The sequence below is a fragment of the Stomoxys calcitrans genome, chromosome 1 (genome assembly GCF_963082655.1).
Source record: "Stomoxys calcitrans chromosome 1, idStoCalc2.1, whole genome shotgun sequence".
Taxonomy (NCBI): domain Eukaryota; kingdom Metazoa; phylum Arthropoda; class Insecta; order Diptera; family Muscidae; genus Stomoxys; species Stomoxys calcitrans.
The window spans coordinates 122,332,769-122,350,143 of record NC_081552.1 but is presented as its reverse complement, the minus strand read 5'-3'; the positions used below and the strand labels follow the sequence as shown (position 1 = coordinate 122,350,143).

At 40.5% G+C, this 17,375-nt stretch overlaps 1 protein-coding gene and 1 long non-coding RNA gene across 2 annotated transcripts in view; one reads left to right on the top strand and one right to left on the bottom strand.

Moving 5' to 3' along the window:
- LOC106094814 (sodium- and chloride-dependent GABA transporter 1) overlaps window positions 1–17,375 on the top strand; it is a 179,036-nt gene that overhangs the window by 49,420 nt on the left and 112,241 nt on the right. The window lies entirely within an intron of this gene.
- Window positions 4,120–15,067, bottom strand: LOC106091805 (uncharacterized). Its single transcript, XR_009398782.1, has 7 exons — window positions 14,991–15,067; window positions 6,395–6,628; window positions 5,930–6,335; window positions 5,739–5,867; window positions 4,981–5,214; window positions 4,517–4,902; window positions 4,120–4,454 (listed from the first exon to the last, which is right to left on the bottom strand). It is a non-coding gene; the product is annotated as an uncharacterized LOC106091805 (long non-coding RNA).

Here is a 17,375-nt window from a genome sequence, read left to right as displayed (position 1 = left end):
GGCGTACACCCCAAAGCCCACACGATCGTTTAGTTTGGAACCATCCGTATAGAATTCTATGTAACTTCTGATATTGTATCAAGGATAACACAGTATCCGTAGCCGCCACATAACCAATCAGAAAGCTCCCTTAACCTCATGACAGTGGTCGCTGCAATTTGGGTAGCCACAATGTCCAGAGGCATAAATTCAGTGCATCAGATGGTGTCGTCCTCAGTGTGGCTGTGATGCACAAACAAGCCATCCTTTGGGTCCGGTTAAGTATTGAGCAGTAGGTGGATTTTTAAACCGCCGTCCACCAGACCACAACACCATATAGAATAATAGGTCTGACAACTGCAGCCCTTTTCAAAATGTTGGATTTGAAGTTCAGTTTCCTGTCCAGCAAAACACCCAGATATTTTCCTGGTTTCTGTAAATGGAAAATTCTCTCCTCCCAAGGAGACAGGTTCCATTGTACTCAACTTGTATCTCCTGCTGAAATGAACTACTTCTATCTTGCACGGATTTATACCCAGACCACTTTCGGTAGCCCACTTTGCTGTTGCATGTAGAGCTTCCTGAAGTATATCTCTTAGAGTGTTGGAAAACTTTCCCCTAACCGAAATTGCCACGCCATCAGCATACGCTACAACTTTTAATTTTTTTTCTTTCAGAGACAGTAATATATTGTTAATGGCTAAATTCCAAAGTAGAGGAAACAGTACACTTCCTTGAGGAGTTATTCTGCTGACCCATCTTTTTAGATCCACAGATCCCAAGCTTGCCGTAATGCATCTTTAAAAGTAAGTTATTAATAAACTTTCTAACGGTAGAGTTAATGCCTGGAAAATCCAACTCCCTCATGATTGATGTCGGTTTTACTTTATTGTAAGCTCAGTCAATCAGACACAGCTTGTAATTCAACCGGTGATACATCATCAGGGCCAGCCGACTTAAAGGAGTTGAAACCTCTTATCGCCCAAAGTATTTTCGGCTCAGACACAATTTCTCTAATGGCCTCCGACAAATGTATACCAGTGACAACCTCTTCTGGCACTACGTTGTTCGATGGAGAATTTCCCGGAAATGTGTATCAGCGAGTAATTCTAGTGTTTCCTTTCTAGGGTATTGTCCATACATTCTCTGGCTTCTGAAAATACCCCAGCGTAATAGGTCTCGAGGACAGAATCTTCGTTAGCCTAGAGGCCTCAGATGTATCCTCCACGGAGCTGCAGAATTCTACCCAGCATTTGTTCTGAGCCTTTTTAAGCTCGCCCTTATATTTTCTTAGCTCAGTCTTATTGATGTCCCAATCGTGTGGTGCTCTTGTGGGTTTTGCATTGTTGAAGAGTTTTCTGCAGTCCTTTTTTAGACCAAACAGCACTGGGGTCCACCATGGCGGTTGCTGTTTGCCTCTTGGCTTGGCACTAGGGCATGCTGACACAAGCGAGCGACCACTATGTCTATATCCTCCGTAGTTTCCGCTTCCATTTCTAGTCTAGAAGGGATAGTGGTGCAGAATTTGTTCCGAAATATTTCCCAATCCGCCTTTGTTCTTTTTAGCTGAGGGACCACTACTTCAGCATGTTCTCCAAGGCTAAAACTAATATAACGATGATCAGAGAAGCTGTGGTCATACAACACTTCCCAGTCGCATATTCTTCCGACACAAAGGTAATATCTAGTACCACTTGCCTGTTCCTGGTAGTAAAGGTCGGTTTATACCCTTTATTACAAATCCACTTATACTATATTAAATAAGCAGCTCACCACTTTCGTTGACATCCGAACTTCCCCATATCTCGTGATGTGCAACACTTCCTACAATGACGCTTTTCTTCCCTACAGAAGCAGCTTCAACCAGCGACTTAAGGTTTGAAGGCGGCATCTCTGAATCGTGTGCCATATATAAGGAAGCCAGCCAGTAATGAGACTTGTTTATTTCAAGGCTGGCTACTACTAAATCTTCAGTGTTAAGCGACTAAAGAAGAAAAGCATTTAGACTACCCTTTGCAAGAATACAGGCTCTGTGTCTCCCATTAGTCCACATACCATTCCTCCACACACCCATGGTTCCTGGATAAGAATCACATCAAATCCTCCCAGCGATCAGGAGGACCTTTAGTGCTGCCGAAGCGGCCTTACAATGGTGGAAATTTATCTGTAGAAACCGGACCATAGTAAGGATTCAGAACTTTCACCACTGTTGTGTTAGCCTCGTCTCCTGACTCCACCAGGAGTTCATCCTCACAAGATTCGTTAGAACTTGTCATGATGAGCTTCCGTTTGCATCCAGGGGCATGTGAGAAAGCTGTGGAACCACTCTTCCTCAGGACACTGGGCACTTGCGTTGTGGACGGTTTCTCCTTAGATTCTTCACAAACTGCTGCTGTCGAAGTGCTTTCTGAGTTCCGTGCTGCCCCGCTGGCGAACACTTTGAGTCCAGTCCATCTTTGTGACCCACCCTCACAGGGCTTGTCGGGTACCGTTTCGATGCCACCGCCTCCTGTCTCCATTGTGGCAGGGGGATCTTCAGTCTCCTGGAATCCGCCAGACTTTAGCGATGTGGTCGATAGTTCATCATGCAAGTGGATTCAACTTGTTGAATCCGTACGATACAATCCCTTCAGACTTGTTGAGGTCTGCGAGACAGCCGGAGTTTAGTACGAATACTGCATGTCTCCAGTCACTATCAGCCTCATCCAATCTACCAATCTTCTAGTCGGTGGTTGAAAGACTGGGATTATTTTCTCTTAGTCTTCCAAGTTTCGATTCAGAATCTGAGGGAATCCTTGGTATACAAGCATGCGGCATTGGTCGAAAAGGAATATCTTCCTTCTTGACTAAATCTAGTGCTGCACCCGGCCAGATTTCACCAATCTTTTTTAGCGCACAACGATATATTTCAATTGAGCGTTGTATCGTCACAAACTGAAGGAGACCGAGGAAATTCCGCAAAGATCGGAGCATACTGATGACAGTCCATTGACTATTCCTAGCTATGTAGCCCTGTTCTTCTCCCTTGTCGACAACTGCCATCACCAAACTGTCCCTAGCGACATTTGCAAAGATTTTTGGACCCATCTTACTGTTCGCCCTAGTTCATTTAGGCATGGGATGCCCTCCAGGTGACCGCAGCCTTTTGGCTGACTGCGGTGCGGTTTCCGAATCTAGACGTGTAGTCTTTGGGGTAGCGTGTGCAGCGAATTCACGAGCCAAATTTAGGGAATTTCTCTACCTATTAGTAAGAGTCTTAGGATCATTCGCACCAAGCCTCTCAATAAACCTGATGCGTCTTCTGTTATTCCAACCTCTTAAAGAGCGTGTTGGTCTGCTGGGGAAGGCCGATGGCCTAGGCAAATTATAGGCATGCGAAGAAGGGTGTCTTCGTCAAAAGCCCCTGCTTACCAATCGTCTGTCGGCTAGTGGAGCCTGGAGCAGTCGCTCCACCAGTCGAGGTTTAAATAGCAGATAACATGCTACTGCCTGATACCACCACCGCAGCTGTTGGGTCTTCGGAGTCTATTCTAAGCCTACTCCCGGGCTCTAGATCTGCCGCTCCACTGGAAACAGACGCAGATCTTCAACCGCCTAATGGATATCTCTATCGCAGCCATCCTTGAGTAACTTAAATTTTTCTTCCAAAAATAATGACCTATTACGAGTTACAGGAAAATTCTTGCGGAGTAAAATAACAATAAGTCCGCTTCACTCAACGGTTCAAATAAGTGCCATTAACTTACATTCTTCAAAAGAATTCCTACAACCACAATTTCATTACCAGACATGCATGGAATTGTTGTCTGCTCGGAGGGTAATTTGGCGGAACTGCAATCAGCACCCTGCCGCCAGTTTTCTTAGCACTGCTGTTCCGATGACATTTGTAAATTTTATATTTTGAGCATAAGATCTCCATATTGTAAATCTTATTATGAAGCCATGGTTCAGTGAAAGCTATAATGTTAAAATCAATATCAAATCTATCTGAGAAAAATATTGATAATTTAGTACTTGAGCCTCTAACGTTTGGTTTAACATAGAAATGTTATTATCGAAAGAAGTTTCTGGTTTTTTGGAACATTAAACAAGGCATGTGTCAAAAAAGCAATATTATTACAAGGAAAGCCGTTAAAGATGTATTCCCTAAAAGTGCTTTAGGCGGCCAAAAAGTTGGATTTACTACAGTGGCAAAAATTTCCTCAGGAGCAATATTTTCAAATGATGCTTTGCTTCGTCTGTCCCGGTATTTAAATTTAAAGACTTCTGCATTAAATTTCGATTTTATATAGATAGAGACATCTTCAATGGTTATTTCAGAAAACAGTGTTTTTGGATGAAATTACCTGTAGCTGTTTAGGAGGTATAGTTGTTAAAGTTGAGGTTAACGGAATGTGGTATTTATTACTACCGGAAGGGGTTGAATTGTCGAAGCTGCAGCAAAAGAGGCGTCGAAGCTGTAAGCGGGTTTGAAACTGTTGAAGTAGATGGATCGGATGATTGTGATACATTAACATTGATTGATGGAATTGCTTACGTTGCATTTGATGAACTGGATGAAGCAATGTTCAACGTAATCTTTGATGCATTGTTAGAATTTGTATCAATATTTGTGGCAGAAGAATCGTTCGTAACTACAGAAGGTTTTTTACGTTTCCGCAACGAGTTCCTAATTTTCCAATCAGGACGCATTTTCAAAAATATTATTATATCTAGCGAATTTTTCCGTCAAAGCAATGAGATCTTTGTTGAATAAATCGAATTCCGTGCGGGTGATTTTAAACTGCGCTTAAAATTCTACATCAAAAATTTAGCATGTTTGCAGTACCAACGCCGACGGTTGTTCTCAAAATAATCTCATACTAATAATCTCATCAAAAAAGTTCAAAATCTCAGTGAAAAAAAAAATGATACGCAAATTTTCTAAAATGGAATTGTAGGGCTAGTAAAAGGTTTTTTCCTTGGTATAACATGTTCATATGATGTTAATTGGATACTCACGATATTAAGAAATAATGCCAAATTTAGAATTATTCATATTTTCTTTTTTTTTACAAAATAGCCATAAAGTTTTAACAACCAGCACAGCCTGACACAGCAGCCATTTAAACATTGGTTTAACTATAGTAATTCTTTAAAAATGCCAGTAAATGTTGTGAATTGTTGTAGTTTTGTCCGGGTGGACCAAGTCAATGAGTCAGCCAAGCAGCTATTTTGCACTTATAAAATTCATTCCTAAAAAACAAATTTTGGTTACCTTTAAAGGATTCATGGTAATTTGAACAAAATTTAATGTTATACTCTTCAACCAAAATCACTTTATTTTATTTATTCCTGATTTGGGACAGGTATTAATTTAAATACCAATAGATACATACATTTAGGGCATAATAGTACTTTTAATCATTTTAAATAGCATCAAATTAGCACTCTACAAAATTGCCACAAACCAAAATTCAATGCAAAATTTTAATCCACTTAGTGAAAATAATTCGTCAGACAAATCAGACAGTCAAAAAAGCAATATTATTACAAGGAAAGCCGTTAAAGATGTATTCCCTAAAAGTGCTTTAGGCGGCCAAAAAGTTGGATTTACTACAGTGGCAAAAATTTCCTCAGGAGCAATATTTTCAAATGATGCTTTGCTTCGTCTGTCCCGGTATTTAAATTTAAAGACTTCTGCATTAAATTTCGATTTTATATAGATAGAGACATCTTCAATGGTTATTTCAGAAAACAGTGTTTTTGGATGAAATTACCTGTAGCTGTTTAGGAGGTATAGTTGTTAAAGTTGAGGTTAACGGAATGTGGTATTTATTACTACCGGAAGGGGTTGAATTGTCGAAGCTGCAGCAAAAGAGGCGTCGAAGCTGTAAGCGGGTTTGAAACTGTTGAAGTAGATGGATCGGATGATTGTGATACATTAACATTGATTGATGGAATTGCTTACGTTGCATTTGATGAACTGGATGAAGCAATGTTCAACGTAATCTTTGATGCATTGTTAGAATTTGTATCAATATTTGTGGCAGAAGAATCGTTCGTAACTACAGAAGGTTTTTTACGTTTCCGCAACGAGTTCCTAATTTTCCAATCAGGACGCATTTTCAAAAATATTATTATATCTAGCGAATTTTTCCGTCAAAGCAATGAGATCTTTGTTGAATAAATCGAATTCCGTGCGGGTGATTTTAAACTGCGCTTAAAATTCTACATCAAAAATTTAGCATGTTTGCAGTACCAACGCCGACGGTTGTTCTCAAAATAATCTCATACTAATAATCTCATCAAAAAAGTTCAAAATCTCAGTGAAAAAAAAAAATGATACGCAAATTTTCTAAAATGGAATTGTAGGGCTAGTAAAAGGTTTTTTCCTTGGTATAACATGTTCATATGATGTTAATTGGATACTCACGATATTAAGAAATAATGCCAAATTTAGAATTATTCATATTTTCTTTTTTTTTACAAAATAGCCATAAAGTTTTAACAACCAGCACAGCCTGACACAGCAGCCATTTAAACATTGGTTTAACTATAGTAATTCTTTAAAAATGCCAGTAAATGTTGTGAATTGTTGTAGTTTTGTCCGGGTGGACCAAGTCAATGAGTCAGCCAAGCAGCTATTTTGCACTTATAAAATTCATTCCTAAAAAACAAATTTTGGTTACCTTTAAAGGATTCATGGTAATTTGAACAAAATTTAATGTTATACTCTTCAACCAAAATCACTTTATTTTATTTATTCCTGATTTGGGACAGGTATTAATTTAAATACCAATAGATACATACATTTAGGGCATAATAGTACTTTTAATCATTTTAAATAGCATCAAATTAGCACTCTACAAAATTGTCACAAACCAAAATTCAATGCAAAATTTTAATCCACTGAGTGAAAATAATTCGTCAGACAAATCAGACATTTTATATGTCAAATAGAACTATTTGATCCCAAATTGAACGATTTTTGCACAAAATTCTAAATTTTTCAGATCAACCATATTTCAAATTTAGGATTTCCTGCTCCATTCGTTAAATGGTATGATGAAATGTACATTTCGTACAGTTGTACGAAGAAAGGTTAATTTCGCTCCTTTCTTGTACAAATTGGTTCCAATCCTAACCTTCCTGGCCCCTTGATTATACACCTTTAGCCATTTCGTCTATATGTTGTTTATTACTCCATTCTAAAAAATTAAAAAATCATCTATAATAGTTTGTAGGCAAAATATGTACGAAATTTCAACATTTGTTTACCTTTATACTAGTGATACTTACCTATAAATTAGAGTCTTTTTTTTGCGCACCCTCCCATACAAATGGAACCACTGTACAATGGTTGCTCCAGTTTTTGTACCGAATAAATTGGTTTTGAACAGATCATGATTACAGTGTTTTTTTTTTTAACAATTCAACAATTGATTAGCCTTTAAATGATTTTAATTTGTAATTTGTGTAATTGTAAATGAAGAGGTAAAACAGTATTCTCCATGTTAACATTGAGAACACTAAGTCAAGCCCACTCGTATGCCATCTCTAAGACCCTTTCGGCAATTCTGCATAGCTGATTCGGATCCACACCCCTTAGAAGTATTATAACATCGTCTTCGTCCCTCCTCAGCCAGCATCCGTAATAATTTGTTAATGGTGGAGTGGCGACAAAATGCCCCCCAGTGGCGTACCCTGTGCCACGTTTTCTCATATATTTATATCATGGGAGACAGTATTTATTCAGCTGTTCCTAAGCATATGGTTTATCCAGTCTCTTAGGACCTGGTCCACCCGGTACCGGTATAAGGTTTGGATCAGTGTGTCGGTCCGCATATTTTTATAAGCCGCCTCGATGTCAATGCATACCGGCAACGTGTACGTCTTGGTATCTAAGTAGCCTGATAGACCTTCAGGCTTCCATTCAGTAATAGCCTCGTCCTCTCATGATCCTGATCTCCCCAAAGGATTTTCGTTGTCCTACCGATCGTTTCACTTTTCCACGGCATAACATGAGCGTACGTCGCCCACGTCCTTAACTCGGACTGCGTCGACCCGAAAGGCTTCGGGTTAACCAAGTTTATTGACGACAGTCTTCTGCCTCCACTGCCAAAACGTCTACTTTTTCATTTCCGCTTACTCTGCTGTGGCCCGGCATCCAAACAATGCGTAGTGTGCCATCCTCCGAGAAGAATTTAATTTCCTTCGTATTCTCCAAGTCTGTTCGTGACCTTACCGTCCTGGTTTTTATTGCTCTTATGACCAGCTTACTGTCCATAAATATGTTCATACTCGACATCCTTGCATGAACACCACACCATCTCACCCATTCGGTGATCCCTGGGTTATATATAGACCCCAAAGCTCACTCTGTTCTCTAGCTTTGACATATTTGTGTACAAACTTTCAGATGACAATACCAGAGTTCCGTCAATCCAAGACTGCGCCTCTGGCCGCAGTATCTCGCGCTTAACCTCAAGTGTCATCTCAGGTATTCGATCGGAAACCTCTTCTATTCCATCCAGGTTTCTTATCGTCGCCTCGGTTATACCGCGATGGTATAACCTGCTCTTTACTTGTATGTCATTGGGTTGGTTATATAGAATAGTCTCCTGTGCCCTAGTGAGCGTTGTCCTCATCGCTCCGCTTATGCCAAGACAGCATGTTCTCTAAACCTGTTATATTATCCATACATTTAATTTTTCTACATCGCAATCCACCAAACTACTGAAGCGTAAGTAAGTTTTGGTCCAATCACACTCCCGTAGGGACAGTGGACAATCCTCGGATTCAGGGCCCAATTCGAGCCTGTGGCCCGTCTACATTGTGGCCGATATCTATGAGCCTTCTCAGTACGCTCCTGAATGTGATATTTCCAATTAAGTTTCCTATCCAAGATCACTCCTAAGCATTTGACCTTGTCAGATATCGAAATCGTTCTATTGAGGAAACGTGGTTCAAATTGGCCCACCTTCGTCTTTCTCTTGAACAGGCAGATTTTAGACTTCTCTGGGTTAACTTTGAGACCCAGTCATATTCTATCTCCAAGGCCCTTTCGGAATCCTGTATCGCTGATTATTATCCTTACTTCTTACAAGTATTATAACATCGTTTAAATAAAACTACGAATGAACTTTAATCAAATATAAAATTGTCATTTTGTTCGATAACCTTTTGCCATCTTCCTGGCAAATTTAGTATTCCACGCTCATAGAACTTCTGGCCTTTATCTGCAAAAAACTGAACCAAGTGCGATTTATAGCCTCATCATTGCCGAAAGTTTTACCATTTAAGGAGTTCTGCAAAGATCGAAATAAATGGTAGTCTGATGGTGCAAGGTCACGCCTATATGGTGGATGCATCAAAAGTTCCCAGCCAAGCTCACTCAGTTTTTGGCGAGTGACCAAAGATGTGTGCGGTCTAGCGTTGTCCTGTAGGAATATGACACCTTTACGATTGACCAATTCTGGCCGCTTCTCCTTCTCCCTTCCAATCCCACCAGACAGACAGCATAACCTTCTTTTGGTGGATATCAGCCTTTGAAGTGGTTTGAGCTGGTTCACCATGCTTGGACCATGATCGTTTTCGATCATTTTCATCTCCAGTTATGATTTCATTTTTCATCTCCAGTTATGATTCGTTTTAAAAACGGATCGAATTAATTGCGTTTAAGGTGCATATCACAAGCGTTGATTCGGTTTGTTAAATGAATTTCTTTCAATACATGTGGTACCCATATTAAAATTGACGCCAAACAAACAAATGTAAACAAAATTTCGCGCACTTTTTTTCTAAAGCAAGCTAAAAGTAACAGCTGATAACTGACAGAAGAAAGAATGCAATTACAGAGTCACAAGCCGTTGAAAAAATTTGTCAACGCCGACTATATTACTGCTATATTACCGACAATTACTTTTTGGGCAACCCAATATCCATCTGTTCCTTCTTCACCAAACTTCTCTGACATAGGCATGCTGTTTGTATTTGAACTGTTCGCTACATGTACTCCTTTCGGAGTATATGCAAATCCTAGACAAGCTGTGAAAATATTGGCCAGGTGGGGCGCCAGGAAATCCACCTCATTCTGTAACCTCTTGCCCAACATTGCGAATCTCCCTGGTCATCCAGTGTTTTTCTTGGATTAATTTCCTTTGTCAAAGAGGACAACTATCTTCGTTAGACCCCACTATTGCAGTCGTAATTCTGTTAACATTCTAAATTATCTTGCCCAAGTCTTCTTTTGATTAGTCTTTCGAATTTTGTCCAGTTGGTTTCTAACTTATTACGGAAGCTTATCGGATTCGCCGCTGGTCGTTCTATGTAGCGATGGTCTGAAAAAGAGTGCTCCTTGGATGTCCTCCAAATCGTGAGCATCATCGATTAGATTTTCCTATTAAATTGTCACATCTAATACCTCCTCCCTAATCCTAAAAACAAATGTAGCGCAGTTACCAATATTAAGTGTTATTAGGTCGTTAGTATTCAAGAACTCTGCCAGGGCTTATACGTGTTGGTACTACCCCACGAAATATGGTGAGAGTTCGTATCGCACCCTATTAGTACGTTTCCTGTCTGCTTTGCTTTCCTCACCAGCTGTTGCAGCTCCGGCGTGGGTGGCGGTGTCGGAGAGTCGAAAGGCAGATAAAGTGATGCCAGGTATGCTCCACCGTCTCCCTGTCTCACCACTGTTGCATCCGACGTTAACAACAACAAATATATAATTCAAGTTTTTATGACAAATAGCTCAGGTCCTCGGCCGAGTACCAGTATTAGCATAGAACAATTGGTAGTTGATATGGTTCAGTCCAGAAACTATGTTTCGAGTCGTGCATGGCTCCTGAAATAAGGCAATATAAAACTTGCCCTTGCTGACTTTCTCCATCAGAGCGTGTTAGCTGTTTTGCACCAGTGGAGGTTTATCTGGATGACCTCAATCGTTGGATCTCCATTTGATGGGGTTCTTAAGAGTGGGTGATGCTCTCATCGTCTGCTCCCAGTTCTTTAGTCTGCAATGAGTTTCCCGTCACTAGACTGCCCGATGTTTTAATACTAAGATCTTGCCGTTGTCTTGATCTTTGTCTTTCGAATTTTGATGGTAGTTGATCCACAACGAGGAGATTTCCTTCCTCCTTCTCCTCCCTGTAGAAGACCACCCATTTCTTTGCGACCAAATCTTGGTTGTGCTTGTTTAAGACTTCCGCCATGAGTTCCGTTGCAAATTTGCCACAATCACCCTTGATAAAAACCGTCGCATTTGTGAGCTGGTGTATGTCCATCTTTCTTAGATGGGCTTTGCGCCCAAGCCCTACTGGCACACAGCGCAGCGTTAAGATGTCCCTTTATACTCGCAGCTCATAATTCGTATGGGTGGACCCCTTTCACAGTTGAACACATGCTCGATAACCCGTTCGTTTACCAAATACCACGCCTGGTATCTGGTGGAATCCTTAGGGACGCACAGTCAATATGCATCTCATCTCTGTTTTGCTTCCTTGCCACTCCGGCGTAAGAGGGAGGCTCTTTACCTTTCTCACTGACCATCTTCCCCTTCCGTGTTGGATGTGGCATCGCTTTGTCTCCCTCCGCAGGACACTGACCATTGCTGGAGGGCTGGTCTTCCCAGAGTACTTGAAAACGGAGAGCCCTTTTTCCTCTTTTGCGTGTTGGCAGTGTTATGCTCTTAGGAAGATCTGATTCTCTTTTCAGCTTCCGTAGAAGTGCTTGGAATGTCAGTTCTATCCCTTCCAGCATCCTGTACTTTCGCTTGGTGGCGCTCACGGTACATACTTTTCTGTCTCCTTCGTCGTGCCCTGGTCTTCTTGTGAGCAAAGTCCTCGTTCACTACTGCCGTCATCGCGCTGTCCTCATCTCTTGATTCGGCTGCGATGACTGTTTCATTGACATTGTCACTGCCTGAATATGAATCGGAAAAACACCTTAAGTTGAAGGCTGGGGACGAACTGCACATCCATCTGGTTTTCCGTCTTTTCCTCAATTTCCTCTCGACTGCAGGTACCAAGCCACCCACATCTAAAGGTAGGGTGGACAAAATACTACGGTCCGATTCCATCACCGCAGCTGTTGGGTCTTTCGAGTCCATTTTGAGACTACTCCTGAAAGGCTTTAAAATGTTTGCGTAATAGGTATAACCTATTCCGAGATACAGATAATTTTATTTGAAGAACGAAATGAAAACACTTCTGCTCTGCTCAACGCCTTCTTATTCATCGTGTTGTTAGTCGTCACACTCAGAGAAAAAAGTGTGCTGTCTGCTGAATATTAATAGTTAATTTTGCTGCTATTATAGCTGTAGTTCTGCTGTTACAGCAGTAGTTCTACGATTTCAGAGCTGCAGGCTGACTGCTGAAAAGTCTTTTGATTGCTGAAAATAACTGCTGCTTAATTATGAAGGAAAAAGTATGAAGAACAAGTAAAAGCGTGCTAAGTTCGGCCGGGCCGAATCTTATATACCCTCCACCATGGATCGCATTTGTCGAGTTCTTTTCCCGGCATCTCTTCTTAGGCAAAAAAGGATATAAGAAAAGATTTGCTCTGCTATTAGAGCGATTTCAAAATATGGTCCGGTTTGGACCACAATTAAATTATATGTTGGAGACCTGTGTAAAATGTCAGCCAATTCGAATAAGAATTGCGCCCTTTGTGAGCTCAAGAAGTAAAATAGAGAGATCGATTTATATGGGAGCTGTATCGGGCTATATACCGATTCAGACCATAATAAACACGTATGTTAATGGTCATGAGAGAATCCGTCGTACAAAATTTCAGGCAAATCAGATAATAATTGCGACCTCTAGAGGCTCAAGAAGTCAAGATCCCAGATCGGTTTATGCGGCAGCTATATCAGGTTATGAACCGATTTGAACCATATTTGGCACAGTTGTTGGATATCATAACAAAATACTACGTGCCAAAATTCATTCAAATTGGATAAGAATTGCGCCCTCTAGAGGCTCAAGAAGTCAAGACCCAAGATCGGTTTATATGACAGCTATATCAGGTTATGGACCGATTTGAACCATACTTGGCACAGTTGTTGGATATCGTAACAAAACGCGTCGTGCAAAATTTCATTCCAATCGGATAAGAATTGCGCACTCTAGAGGCTCAAGAAGTCAAGACCCAAGATCGGTTTATATGACAGCTATATCAGGTTATGGACCGATTTGAACCATACTTGGCACAGTTGTTGGATATCGTAACAAAACACGTCGTGCAAAATTTCATTCCAATCGGATAAGAATTGCGCACTCTAGAGGCTCAATAAGTCAAGACCCAAGATCGGTTTATATGGCAGCTGTATCAGGTTATGGACCGATTTGAACCATACTTGGCACAGTTGTTGGATGTCATAACAAAACACGTCGTGCAAAATTTCATTCCAATCGGATAAGAATTGCGCACTCTAGAGGCTCAAGAAGTCAAGACCCAAGATCGGTTTATATGGCAGCTGTATCAGGTTATGGACCGATTTGAACCATACTTGGCACAGTTGTTGGATGTCATAACAAAACTCGTCGTGCAAAATTTCATCCCAATCGGATAAGAATTGCGCACTCTAGATGCTCAAAAAGTCAAGACCCAAGATCGGTTTATATGGCAGCTATATCAAAACATGGACCGATATGGCAAATTTACAATACCAACCGACCTACACTAATAGGAAGTATTTGTGCAAAATTTCAAGCGGCTAGCTTTACTCCTTCGGAAGTTAGCGTGCTTTCGACAGACAGACGGACGGACGGACAGACGGACGGACATGGCTAGATCGATATAAAATTTCACGACGATCAAGAATATATATACTTTATGGGGTCTCAGACGAATATTTCGAGTTGTTACAAACAGAATGACGAAATTAGTATACCCCCCATCTTATGGTGGAGGGTATAAAAAGTAGAATTTAAATGTAAAAGTGTGACTCAGTGGATGCTTATAATCACCACGCAATGTATACTTTCCATAATCTTTTATCTTAAATTTAGAAACAAAATACCATGCCAGTCATGTATACATAAATAGTGCAATAATAAAAAATGCGAACGAGCTCAGCCACATTTCGAAATGTATACCAATGGATGGATCAGGTAGCTTCTTTACAGTAATATTTCACAAAAAAATCATCTCTTCAAAAAAAAAATGCCTAAAGTAATCAAAACAAGTATCATGCAAACATAAAAAATAGCATAAAACTTTTTTCAGCAGCAGGTATAGTTTGCTGATTTAGCTGACCGAAATGTTTGCTAATACAGCACCCCTATGTTTGCTGCAACTGCAGTAATGTCTGCATTCCCATTTTCAGCAGACAAAAACTTCTGTTGTTGCAAACTTTTTTGCTGTTATGAATAACAAATTTGGTTGAGCGCCCTGTTCGTAGGCTGCATTGACTTTCCTGTCGCTGCACTGCCATGTGTTTTAATATTGGAATCTTCGCTTAATAGGATCTTAGCCTTTCTAATTTTTCGAAAAAGTTTTCCCAATGTTGAGAAAGTTGGTGATGATCTCTTCGTCGGCCCCCTTTTCGTTTAGGGGTATTGAATCCCATACCACTGCATTGCCTGATGTCACAATATGAGGATCTTTGCCAACCCTAATCTTCCCAATCCTGAAGAAGAGAGTCCTGCCCCCATAGAACGCTACGCCTTTAGTCTTAGCCAAACTTGTCATGGAAACTTGATCAATGCCCGCCACAAGGAGAGTTCCGTCCTCCTTCTCCTACCTGTGGAAGACATCCCATTTAACCTGCACCAAACCTTAGTCGCGAATGTGCTGGAACTTTGCGCCCTTCCAGTGTGGATACTCCCAACGAGCTTATTGACGGTATCAATATATTCTGCTGACGCAAAGCGCGGTATCAAGATGTCCCCTCCCCTCTTTGGTCACAGCTCATAATTTTTATGAAAGAATCCTCTTCAGAGCTGCACACATGATTGAAAATGCGCTCGTTAACCAGATCCTTTACTTGGGCTAAATGATCTGGTGAAATCCTACCGGATGCTTACCACTATTGTGTCTCTTTGCCATTCTGGCGTTATAGATATACTTGCTGGACAGGGCCCGCTCCGCTGCGCCTTCTTTTAATTTATATGGAAAATAATTATCCTTTGAATATTTATTTTTGACAACTAAAAAGCTTTAGTGAAATATTGTACAATGCTACGAAAATAGTATGTGTATATAGCTTGAGAAACAGTATAACAATATAAATACCTTTATCTGAATTCCATATGATCTATATTCGTCTATGGTCATTTAAGTTTGGATGTTAAAGACTTATTTTAGCTTAAAAGACTTTATTGGAGCCAGACATATTGATATTGGTAGTGGGAAGTGCCACAGAGTGGCGGTTGGTGGGTTGGAGGAGTGGTGTGGACCTCTGAAACGTGGTCCCGTAAGTGGATACGAATTTCGTGCCCTACTCCCAAATATCTTTTATTTGAGCCCTAGATCGGTAAATATGTATGTCCAATTTAGGGATGTTTTCTGGGGTGAGGTGGGCCCCCAGACACTTAGCCCTGAAATAATATTAGCAGCGTGCTCTACCAGTTGAGATTCCATTGCAGGATCAGCATCTTGCTCTACCTTCAAAAACCATTTTTTAAACCCCATATTGCCATTGGTTTAAGGAGAGCTTATGGGATAAGGCGTCCCCCAAACACTTGACCCAAAAATTCCTTATTAAATTAGTTTTCAAATCTTAAATACGTTTCATTTGAGTCACACATTAGCATGATCGGTCAATTCGTATTATACTCCCAATAGCTTTATTTGGCCCCATATTGCGATGGTCAGTAAATAATTGCTGTTTGCGGTGTGCCTTTGGGGAAAGGGTAAACACCTAGTAAATTGGTCCCGAAAGTGGGTATAAATTTCGTGCTCTATTCCCCAATACCTTTCATTTGAGCACCACATTGACATGGTCGGTAAATATGTCCGGTTTAGGGTCGTTTTGTGGAATGAGGTAGTGTCCAAACACGTAGCCCTGAAAATATATATATGCTCTACCCTCAAATATCACTTATTTGAACACCATATTGCCATTGGGCTCAAAATTGGATATCAAATACGTTTGCTAATCTCAAATACCTCTTGTTTAAACCCCTTATTGCAAAAGTCAGCAAATATGTTTGGTTTGGGGTATAGGCCCTAAAAACTATCAATATCGAGCTCCACTCTCTTTAAGACCCAAATTGTGATGGTGAGCAAATACCTCCTGTTTGCGGGTAGGTCGTCGGTAAGACAGTTGGTCCCGAATGTTGATATCACATTCGTAGTCTACTCCCAATTACCTTTCATTTGAGCCCCATATTTCCATAGTCGACGAACATGACCGTTTTGGGGACTGTTTTGAAGGATGGGGCGGCCACTCAGTGACTTGTCCCTGAAAATATGTATCAGATTCGTTTTCTACTCTAAAATACCTCATATTTGAGCCCCATATTGCAATGGTCAGCAAAAACGTCGTATTGGGGTGGTTTTATGGGTGTGGGGTGGCCCATAAACACTTTTTTGAGGAATATTGATATCGGATTCGTGCTTTACTCCCAAAGACTTTTCATTTGAGCCCCATATTACTAGTGTAGTAAATTTTTCCCCTTTGGGGAGTGGTTTGGGGAAGGGCTTGGTCGCACATTTGGATATTAAATTCGCAATTAACTAATTTGAGTTCCATATTGCGATTGTCGGTAAATATGTCCGATTTAGGGGTGTTTAGGGGGATTGGGTGATTCCCTTAACACTTGGTCCGACAATTGGATATCAGATACGTTTTTTACTCTTAAATACCTTTCATTTGAGTCCCATATTGTCATTGGTCAATATATATATTTAGTAGGTTTTAGGGGTGGGGCGGCCCCCCTAGAGGTACCCCATCCGAAATTTGGACACCAAATTTTTGTTTGTACATTAAGAGAGCAAACAAAACTTCGCTTAAATCGCATCACCCATCACCGAGATCTGGCGTTTCTGAAAATTAGGGTAAGGGGAAAGCCCCCCCCCCCCCCCCCCCATTCAGATATTAAAAAACGTTGTACCCTATTTATGCACCATCTGTGAAAATTTCCAGAAAAATCTGTTCAGCCGTTTTAGAGTCTATACGTAACAGACAAACAAACAAACCAACATACAAACAAACACAAATTGATTTTTTTATATAAGAAGAATTGTTAGACAAAACCCCTATGTTGTTGGGATTTGAAATAATATTATTTATATCTTAACTCGTAATGACCCCTGTTTTCATATGGCATGCATACATACCCGAACTCAATTGATGTCAAATTACTTGTTGTTAATAGCTGCACAAAAACACCCCTATGTTTTTTTAAAACTCATGGGAGAACACGATGTAACTAAGAGAACAACGTACAGTAAGTAAAACCACTACG